General features: G+C 45.3%; 2 non-coding genes across 2 annotated transcripts; both read right to left on the bottom strand.

The window, feature by feature from the left end:
• Nucleotides 1-2,048: 2,048 nt before the first annotated feature.
• Nucleotides 2,049-2,120, bottom strand: TRNAC-GCA (transfer RNA cysteine (anticodon GCA)). Its single transcript has one exon. It is a non-coding gene; the product is annotated as a tRNA-Cys (tRNA).
• A 6,075-nt stretch (nucleotides 2,121-8,195) lies between these two features.
• On the bottom strand, nucleotides 8,196-8,267 carry TRNAC-GCA (transfer RNA cysteine (anticodon GCA)). The gene has a single exon. It is a non-coding gene; the product is annotated as a tRNA-Cys (tRNA).
• Between the last annotated feature and the right edge of the window lie 1,863 nt (nucleotides 8,268-10,130).

Genomic DNA, 10,130 nt, shown 5'->3' on the forward strand with positions numbered 1-10,130 from the left:
AGAGGGCTCCAGGAGTCTTTGAGCATTCCCTTGTTTTATTGTGAGTGTGAACCTATGTGTGTGTGTGTTCGTGTGTGAGCAGACCAAATGAAATTGCCAGACTGGGTGGGCTGCCCTGGAAAAGCCTTTAAATCCTTTTACCAAAAAAGATTTTTTTCTTACATTTTTTTAGCCATGCCACATATGGGATCTTAGTCTCCCCACCAGGGATTGAACCCCCTGCCCCTGCATTGGAAGAGTAGAGTCTTAACCACTGGACCACAGGGGAAATCCCAAAGAGAAGACTTTAAATAGAAATCAAGTCCAGTCGTGGAGAGTGATTTGTGTGCAAGGTGGAAAGGCTCAAAAGCTTGATGCACGGTGCAGGGAGATGGGACTCACTGGAGAACGGCTGGTTGGAGCCTCCCAAGATGGGAAGGGACCATTGGAGGAGGCTGACTTCTAACAGCACACAGAGTCTTTAGGAAGAATTCCTGCAGAACCAGGAAGGGCCCTGCAAAGGTTCTGGGCTCGGCTCTGAGGGGGTGTGGCCCTGGAGGTGCTGCTTGCCTCAAAATGAGCATGCCTGGTCTCGGAGCGGACCTCTGCACAGACTCTGGATTCTGGCAAAATGCATCAGAAAGGGGAAGGATGTGCAAACTACCCATGCTGGATTCCCCACCAGTCTTAGTGGGTGAGACCTCATTTAATTTGATTATTTTAAAATATTGTTATCTTAAAAAGATAAATATGAACTCACAGAATTCATATGCTACAATGTTCAAAAGATATGAAAACGTATGCAGCTGGAAGCAACCAAAAGTCCTTCAGTAGTTAAAGAGTCCGTATCGAATGGATAGATGAACCATGGTTCATAGGACAATGGAACAGCATTCAACACTAAAAAAGAAATGAGTTCTCAAGCCTAGGAAAGACCTGGAGGGAACTTTCATGCATATTACTGAGTAAAGGAAGTCCATCTGAAAGGCCACAGTAATACTGTACAACATTCAGGAAAAGGCAAAACTATGGAGACAGTAAAAAGATCAGCGGTTGCCAGGGATTTGAGGGGATAGAGGGAGATATACAGGTAGAGCACAGAGGATTTTCAGGGCAGTGAAAACACTCTGCATTATACTGTAATGAGGCATGTGTATGTGTTCTCAGAGTGCTCAGGCCTGTCTGACTCTTTGAGACCCCATAGACTGTAGCCCCCAGGCTCCTCTGTCCATGGGATTCTCCAGGCAAGAATACTGGAGTGGGCTGCCGTTTCCTTCTCCAGGAGCTCTTCTCAACCCAGGGATCGAACCCGCATCTCTTGAATCGCCTGCATTGGGCACCACTGTGCCACCTGGGAGGCCCATAATGATGGATACGTTTGTCCAAACCCATAGAATGTACGACACCAGGAGTGAACACGGTGGACTTGGTGACTATGATGTGTCACCATATGTTCGTCCCCTGTAACAAATGTCCTGTTCTGGTGGGGGATGTTGATAATTCGAGAGGTTATCCCTATGTAGGGGCAGGGGATATGTGGGAAATCTCTGTACATTCCTCTCAATTTTGCTGAGAACGTGAAACTGAAAAAAAAAAAAAAAAATCTTAAGAATACATTTAAAGATTAAAATGAAGAAAAAAGTATGCAGTGAAAATTCTCCCTCTCTCATCTAACAAGACTCTCTACAAGCATCCCGGGGAACCTGTGTTAACATTTTTTTATGTCCTCTTCCAGATAGTCTGCACGTCAGTAAGGAATGCACAGTGTCTCCTTGGCTGTATTTATAAACACAAATGGCAGCATAACAGTCCTATGCTATTGCATCTTGCTTTTCTCATCTAATTTAATTTTGTGTAAATCATGGTATTGCTTACCTGGGAACATTTCTCTTTCTAGGACTCAAACCAGCCCCCAGTGCTATGGGGAATATAGTCCCAAGTAAGAATGAAGGGTGGGAGGCTGGGGGTAGGGGCGGTGGATAATTCCAGGCAATAATGAAGGAAAGCTTCCATACCCTCAGCCTTGCTGGTTACACAAGGTCCAGCAAAGGGAAATTTGGGATAATTATAGGGGGCACCCGGATTTGAACCAGGGACCTCTTGATCTGCAGTCAAATGCTCTACCCCTGAGCTATACCCCCTACTGGGAAAATTAGCTTCTCTCCTCACAACTTCTCACTTTGGTGAGACACCTGTGACACCACTTAATAATTTTAAGACCTGATGTTTATTGAGCATTTATAATATGCTAGATAAACTGTTCTAAATTTTTATACACTGTATATAATTTTTTACTTTTTTACCATATATAGTTTTAAAAATTATTGTGGTAGTGAGTGCTATCTCCACTACCACCCTCTTTATAGGTAACAATGACACAAGGAATTGAAGCAACTTGTCTGGAGAGTCCCATGGACAGAGGAGCCTAGCAGGCTACAGTCCATAGGGTCACGAAGAGTGGGACATGAATGAAGCAACTACACACACACCCCCAAATCACAAAGCTTAAGCTCAGTTGGTAAAGAATCCGCCCGCAATGTGGGAAACCTGGGTTCGATCCCTGGGTTGGGAAGATCCCCTGGAGAAGGGAAAGGCTACCCAGTCCATTATTCTGGCCTGGAGAATTCCAGGGACTGTATAGTCCATGGGGTTGCAAACAGTCGGACACATCTGAGTATGTCTCACTTTTTCTAAGTAACAGAATTAAGAGGTAAAGGACCACCACTATGTCCTGCCTCAGCTCAGCTGCCCTGGAGGGTGAATTTCAGGGCCTTGGTGCTTCAGGGCCAAGCCGCCTCCCTGCCCTGTGAACCCAGCAAATGCTCCCCATTTTATAACGGAGTTTTAGGGAACAGACCTAACCAGTGCCTTGAGACGACCCACCTGGAGCTTCTGGAAGTCAGATTGCTTGAAGTTTCCTAAATTTCTGAATGAATTAACTTTTTTACAAGTAACACTTTCACATGGCACAGAATTGAAAATGTATGAAATAGGAGCTTCCCTGGCAGTCCAGTGGGTAAGACTCCATGCTTCCACTACAGAGGGCATGGGTTTGATCCCTAGATGGGGAACTAAGATCCTGCATGCCACACAGCCAAATAACAATAATAAATTAAAAATAAAACGTACAAAATAGCATCCAGACAAAACTCAAGACTCCATTCCATCCCAGTCTTCCAGCCACCACATAACCATTTTACTGGTTTCTTGTTGCACGTGCACCTTTGAAAGGGAACATTTTCTCTTAGTACCCCAGGGTTAGCTTAATTTTCATTTATGGTACTGCTTGTATCTGCACATACATGTGTATACACAGCTAGATATAAATGCTTCACACTCACAGTTTTATACACTTTTAAGACAAAACAATTTTAGAAGATCAATACAAACAAAATCACAAACCCAGGAACATTCAAGTTAACAGCAATTTGAATAGCAGATGAAATCATTTTGCTAGAAGAGGCTCTTTGCAATGTGCTTGTGAAGCTGCTCACGCCCAGAGACGCAGGGGTCCCCCAGCTCCTCTGCTAACTGCCTCTATTAACACGCCCTCTGACTCTCAAGGCTCATTTCTCATAGGCTAAAGCTGTTACCAAACTCAGGGGTGGCTGCTCACTGCTCAAAAGCCAATTATCGAGAGGCAAGTGTCAGTAGAAAGGAAATATGTTTTAATCAGAAAAGCTGGAAGTCTGGTGGATTCATGAGAGGGTGGACTCATGCCCCGAGACCGGCTCCGAACTGTCTGCTCATCCCTGACAGTTTGTAAAGGGGAAAAAAGCGGAAAGAATCTCAGTGAATCGTGGAGGCAGGAGGCAGGAGGCAGGAGGTGCTCCGTTGTGTGTAACTCTCTCTCCAGGTGTTATCCTGCCCGTCTGATCTGCCTGCAGGATTGCTAAGGGGGTTGTGGGGGTAGAGGACTAGTCATCTTTTAATTCTTCTTTTAATCTAGGAAAAGAATCAACAGGTTAGGCAAGGCATGGAGAGCACAAGTCAGGAGCTAGGTTCAACTGCCTAGTGATCTCATTCCGACGAGGAGGTTTTTTCAAGGTTAAGCAGTCAGGGATTTCCCTCGTGGTCCAGTGGTTAAGAATCACATGCCCACTGCAGGGGACATAGGTTCAATTCCTGGTCAGGAACCAAGATTCTGCATGCTGTGGGCAAAAAAATAAATAATTCTTAAAAAAAAAAGTTAGAGGGGGACAGAAATGGGCAAAGAGGGAAGGGGCACAAGAGCTGCTTTCAAAGTCGGCCTCTGATCTTTGGTCATCAGTGTTACAGTGAGGCATGGTGACAGGGCATGGCAACCCACTCCGGTATTCTTTCCTGGAGACTCTCGTGAACAGAGGAGCCTGGGGGCTACAGGCCATGGGGTCACAAAGAGTCACGACTGAGCGACTGAGCACATGACAACATGATTAGAAACTTGAGTACATGCATCACACTGGGCTCTGATTATAAAATGGCCCTGCAAACCAGCCACCGTGTACCTATATTAAGACAGTTAAGACTGTTATTAAAATGTGAATAGAAACTTTGAAAGAATCGTAGGGGAACTCAAACCACTGAGAAGCACTAGTCTGCGGTCCCCTTCATGCCTGGGCACATCCAGGCTGCCCACAGAGTCAGGACCAGGCCCAGAGGTTTTGACTTCTGCTCCAGAATCTTGTCAAGCCTCCTCTCTTTCATGAATCCCACCTCTCTTCCAACCTCTCCACCAGCCAGCGAGAGGAGCCCTTCTGAGGAGCACCCACATCCCAGGGAACACGAGCTGATAAGCTGAGGAACTACATCAGTCTGGTTAGACGGGGCCACTTAAGTCTGTCTCTGGGGACGGTCCTGCTTTTGGGTCTGTTGTCTCAGCATCCAGTTCATGGAATCAAAATGAAGCTTTGGAAGTTCATTTTGTCCAAGGTGAAATACCTGACATTGTCAAGGCTGTTATAAACTCCATTTAAGAGTTCAGTAGGACTTCCCTGGTGGCCCAGTGGTTAAGACTCTGCCCCCCACCAATGCTGGGGGCCCAGGTTCAATCCCTGGTCCATCAGGAAAAAGCAAAAAAAAGGGAGCGGGGAGTGAATTCAATAGAAGATAGAACTTTGTTTTTGCTATAATAATATAAGAACGCAAGTTTTGAAGCCCAAGATTTTAATGTAAACAATGTTCTTAGCAGGGATGCTGTCAGTAAGTTCTAAACAAATGAAGCAGAAATGTTGTGGGCACGGTGGTGCACACATAATTCACAAGTGTATCTAAACAGGCTGTGATATTCGACCAATTTATATAAAAGCTGAATTGTTTTTAAGTTTTTAAAAAACTAAATTGTTTTTGTGACACGGCTGATTTAATACAAGAAAAGATTTCATGATGGCTGCATGTGGGTGTGCGTGGTAAGTTGCTTCAGTGGTGTCTGACTCTTTGCGACCCCATGAACTGTAGTCCAATAGGCTCCTCTGTCCATGGGATTCTCCAGGCGAAGATACTGGAGTGGGTTGCCATTTCCTCCTCCACGGGATCTTCCTAACTCAGGGATCAAACTCAAACCTGAAGCTCTTATGTCTCCTACATCGGCAGGTGGGTTCTTTACCATTAGTGCTGCCTGAGAAACCTAGCAGTGTGTGTAAGAAAGTACAAATAGTTACTGAACAGACCTGTATTGTAGGTCTACCAGTATAGTCACTGTCTTAGACACATCTGTCCCCAGTAGCACTAAGATTTTAGAAATGTTTGAGCCTTTGAAGAACTGCTTTGTGAAATTAACCCAAGTGTTCTGCAATGGTATTGGTATTAAACCTTTTTTTTTTTTTTGTAAAAATATGCACCCAGAATTGTGTTTTGCACAAACCTCCACTGGTGGCTCAGATGGTAAAGAATCTGCCTGTAATGCAGGAGACCCAGGTTCGATTCCTGGGTCAGGAAGATCCCCTGGAGAAGGGAATGGCCACCCACTCTAGTATTCTTGTCTGGAGAATCCCATGGACAGAGGAGCCTGGTGGGCTACAGTCCATGGGGTCGAAAAGAGTCAGACATGACTGAACGACTAACACACTACACTTACACAGACCTGTTGGAAATCCTTAATCAAAGTTTTCAACAAATGGTGTGCCCCAGAACTTCAGCTTTTGAAACCTTTAGAGAGTTGCAATAAATGAAAATAAAATTTGCAAACAGAAAGACATTGAGACGTCTTGCAAAAGCAAGAGAGAAACTGAGCACATTAAACAATGAAAGTTCACATGGTGTGCAAGAGTTAGTTCTGAATTTCTAAAATTGTGCTTACAAAGTCTCAAAAGAATCTTTGGCTGAAGTTCTTCATTTCAATTGAATAAATTTACATTCTGTACCTGAAGGGAATGAAATTTTCAAAGCTTGGGACTTTACAACATCTAAATTTGGTGAAATATTCAGGAGAATCATACTCATCTCAAGAGCTTTGTCTAACAAATATTTTTGTAGAAGAAATGTACTTTGAGGGACTTGCCTGGCTGTTCAGTGGTTAAGACTCTCTGTGCTCCCAGTGCAGGGGACAAAGTTTCAATCCCTGGTTTGGGAAATAAGATCCCACATGCCACATGATGTGGCCATTAATTTAAAAAATTAAAGAAATGGACTTTGAAGGGAAGCAAAAAGACAAGAAAGACCTGTGAAATTATGTGGCTAAAATGTTTATATACTGCAATATAAGAAAATTGCAACTGGGTACTTTTAAAAGTGCTTCTTAATATTTTTAAAATTTTTCTTTTGTGTTTTGGCTATACACCATGTAGCATGTCTGGTTGTAACTCCCCAACCAAGGATTGAACCTGTGACCCAGGCATTGGGAGCATAGCATCTTAACCATGGGACTACCAGGGAAATCTCTGAGAATACTTTTCAATTAGCCTACTTTGCTCTGAGCTTACTGGTTACTCCAGCACCTGAATCAGAAGTATTTTCATTACACATACTTGGTCTGCAGAAAAAAGACAATTGAAAGAGGCTGTCCAGGGACCTGGAAACCTGTGGGTCTCCTATGTCTCCCCAGAGCCACCTTGGATTCCAGTCTTACATCTGTCCTGTGGGGAGCAGCCCTCCCTGCTCCTGGCTAACTTCCCTTGTGATAATGAGGAAGGTGGGGCAATGGCTCCTCCCTGGGGCTCTTTCCATCCATCACACCCTGGGGAGCAAGAGGAGCCTCCTGGGACCCTGACCAGCACCTGGCTCCCCATTTCCTTGAAAACGGCAAGAAGCCAGTGAGGTTTCCCGTGCTGCAGAGTGTCCCCAGTCCACAGGTGGCTGGTCCAGATAAGCAGGTGCCTTAAGAGGACACTGCAGCCAGATTTCAAAGATTTACCTCATTTATAAAGTTTTATATTGGTCATATGCTGAAATGAGTATGTTTTGGATATACTGGATTTTAAAATGTGGAGGGTTGGGGCATTCCTTGGTGGCCCAGTGGTTAGGACTTGGCACTTTCAGAGTGCGGGGGTTTGCTCCCTGATTGGGGAACGAAGATCCCACAAGCTGCAGAGCATGCCCCCTCCACAATAGGAGATTCGTTTTGCTGATGTCGTTTTACTTTATTTTTATGAAAACATTTCCCAGTTTTAATGAGATATAATTGATATACAATGTAATATCAAAGGTGTACAACATGATTTGATACATGTATATATTGACAAATGATCACCACAATAAGTCTAGTTAACATCAGGCACCTCACATAGTTACACTTCCCCCCTTGTTATGAGAACTTTCAAGATCTACTCTCTTAGCAACTTTCAAATATACAATAAAATATTGTTAATATAGTGACTATAGTCACCATGCTGTACATTGCACCCCAAGACTTATTTATGTAATTCTGTACCTTTTGACCCCCCTTCACCCATCTTCCCTTTTTTACTTTAAATATTTAAGGTGGCTACTAGTGAATGTAAATTCAGATATGTAGCTTGCATTCCGTTTCTGGAGGGAGCACTGGTGGAGACCTTGGCCTTGGGAAAACCAACCTGGCTGGTGGGCTGAAAGGATTGGATTGCCGGTCATCCCCAAATCCTGATCTTGTGGGTCTTCTGTGGGGATGAAACGACAGTGCAAAGACAGGAAGGAATCTCTCTTCTGATGGGAAAGAGTCGGTGAGTGTTGTTTTCAGGGTGCAGGGGTTGCTTGAACTACAGGGAGAGTTACAGGGACGCAAGGAAGGTCGACTATGCCAAACTCCAAAATGGAGCATAAGAAGGGGGCACCCGGATTTGAACCGGGGACCTCTTGATCTGCAGTCAAATGCTCTACCCCTGAGCTATACCCCCTAATGTTATACGACACTCTCAACTCACACCTTTATGCTGCTGTAGCTACATCTGGACCCTGCCAAACTCCACAGCCCCTGCCATGGGCTCCAACACCCATGGTCATTCCAGACTGGTCCTCCTGCTCTGAAACCCAACCGGTCTTCCTCTTCAGGTTGGTGGGAAGATTGATTTGGTCACGGTCTTCAGCCCACACCCGGAAGTGCAGAGGTTGAGGCCCTCTGACCCGGAAGTGCAGAGGTTGAGGCACTCTCGGGTTACCAGGAGAAAACGCAGGTGGCTCGGAACTCTCCCACACTGCCAAACTCGGGTCCGAGCCCGGCCCGCCTTGTTCGTCCTGCTCTATCTGCCCTTTGCCCTACGGTCTCGTCCTCCGTCTCCTCTTCTTCACTGCCTATCCTTCCTCTTCCCACCGCCCTCCAAGCCCCTCAGGGCTCTGCTCTCCTAACCGCCAGACCTCGACTATTCCTCCTTCCTCCAGCCCAATCAAGCAGTGCCCTTCTTTCAAACTCATTCCTTGAGAAGTAATCGGAAGACCAGGCCTAATATATACAAGGCAGACCATTTATTTCCAAAAATGAAATAGGAAGCTAAGAAAATTGTGAGTATAACAGGAGCGATACGGGAGGACATTTCCATTGTAATTGTTGCTGCTGCTGCTGCTAAGTCGCTTCAGTCGTGTCCGACTCTGTGCGACCCCATAGACGGCAGCCCACAAGGCTCCCCCGTCCCTGGGATTCTCCAGGCAAGAACACTGGAGTGGGTTGCCATTTCCTTCTCCAATGCAGGAAAGTGAAAAGTGAAAGTGAAGTCGCTCAGTCGTGTCCGACTCTTAACGACCCCATGGACTGCAGCCTACCAGGCTCCTCCGTCCATGGGATTTTCCAGGCAAGGGTACTGGAGTGGGGTGCCACTGCCTTCTCCGTTGTAATTGTTAGAACATCTAAAACAGCAGAAGGACAGAACACCTGACACCCGGACCCGGGAAAACATTACAAACGTGATGAAAGATCGTCACAAGTGCCTGAGCTGTGTCACAACAACCCTCTGACGCAGAGCTGTGATCAGTACCCCGGCGGCAGAGCGGAGGAACCAAAGGCGCAGGGATGTGCAGTAAGCTGTCCAAGGAGACGTGATTACTCAGCCGGATGCAAACTCAGGCCGCCTGGCGCTGGAGCCCACACACTTAACCCCGTGCTTTACTGCCCAGAGTTAGAGCAGTCGTGAATTCAGACGGGAAAGGAAAGGTTATTTACATAAATGAAACTGGGAGAGTTTAATTAGCTATTTGGGAAAAAATAATTAAAGTAGCAACGCACCTTCTTTTTGTACATCAAAACACAGCCCAAGAGGATTAAAGCATTGTGTATAACAAAACCCAACATATAGGAGAAGAGAATATAACTGAATACCTAACTAATGTCTGAACAGCAGGGAGGGTATGGAAGAAATTCCAACAGAAAATATCAGTAGTTTTGGCTACATAAACATGAAGAGTTTAGGAATATGAACAAAACTGGGAGATGAATGGCAAGTTGGGAAAATATTTTTGTAATTTACCACAAACTATTGCAAATAAATTAACGTGTAAAGGGCCCACTTAGGCCATCAATGCATTGATGGTGCATACTCAGTTGCGTCTGACTCTTTGGGACTCCATGGGCTGTAGCCTGCCAGGCTCTTCTGTCCATGGAAGTTTTCCAGGCAATAATACTAGAGCAGATTGCCATCTCCTACTCCAAGGGATCTTCCTGACTGAGGGATTGAACTTGTGACTTGTGGAAGTGTCCTGTAAGTCTGCTGCACTGCAGGCAGTTTCTTTACCACTGTGCCAGGGTAGATCTCAGACCAAAGAAATGCAAA

This window comes from Bos taurus, chromosome 4 (assembly GCF_002263795.3).
Source record: "Bos taurus isolate L1 Dominette 01449 registration number 42190680 breed Hereford chromosome 4, ARS-UCD2.0, whole genome shotgun sequence".
In the NCBI taxonomy this organism is placed as follows: domain Eukaryota; kingdom Metazoa; phylum Chordata; class Mammalia; order Artiodactyla; family Bovidae; genus Bos; species Bos taurus.